The sequence below is a fragment of the Triticum dicoccoides genome, chromosome 1B (assembly GCF_002162155.2).
Source record: "Triticum dicoccoides isolate Atlit2015 ecotype Zavitan chromosome 1B, WEW_v2.0, whole genome shotgun sequence".
Classification (NCBI taxonomy): domain Eukaryota; kingdom Viridiplantae; phylum Streptophyta; class Magnoliopsida; order Poales; family Poaceae; genus Triticum; species Triticum dicoccoides.
In genome coordinates, this window is record NC_041381.1 from 156,582,408 (window position 1) to 156,583,039 (window position 632).

The window sequence follows — 632 nt, forward strand, 5'->3', positions numbered from 1 at the left end:
CGCCGGCCGAACTCGTCGCCGTCCCCGGCCGCCCGTCTCGTCGCCGTCCCCGGCCGCCGCCGCCCGTTGTCGCTGCCCCGCGCCACCCGTACGCGCCCGGCGGCCCACCACTCCATATATATACGTACACACGCATACACACATACACACACACACACACACACTACACACACACATGTACACAGACACACACACACACATACACACACACACGCATACACACAGACACGTACACACAAAACACATATTTTTTTACTTATTTTTTGTTTTCTATATATAATGTTTAGATGAATTAGAATTATCTAGTTTATTTTTAGAATGTTAGAAATGTTATCATCGATGAATTAGAAATATGTTAATGTTTAGTTTGAACTAGTGAATTAATATATAGAATGAACTAGTTTATTTTTAGTAAATGCTTATTTGAACTAATTGAATTAATATATATAACTAGTTTATTTTTAGTAAATGCTTAGTTGAACTAGTTGAATTAATATATGTAACTAGTTTGTTTTTAGTAAATGCTTAGTTGAACTAGTTGAATTAATATAATAACTTATTTATTTTTAGTAAATATAATGCTTAGTTGAACTAGTTGAATTAATATATAGAACTAGTTTATTTTTAGAAGA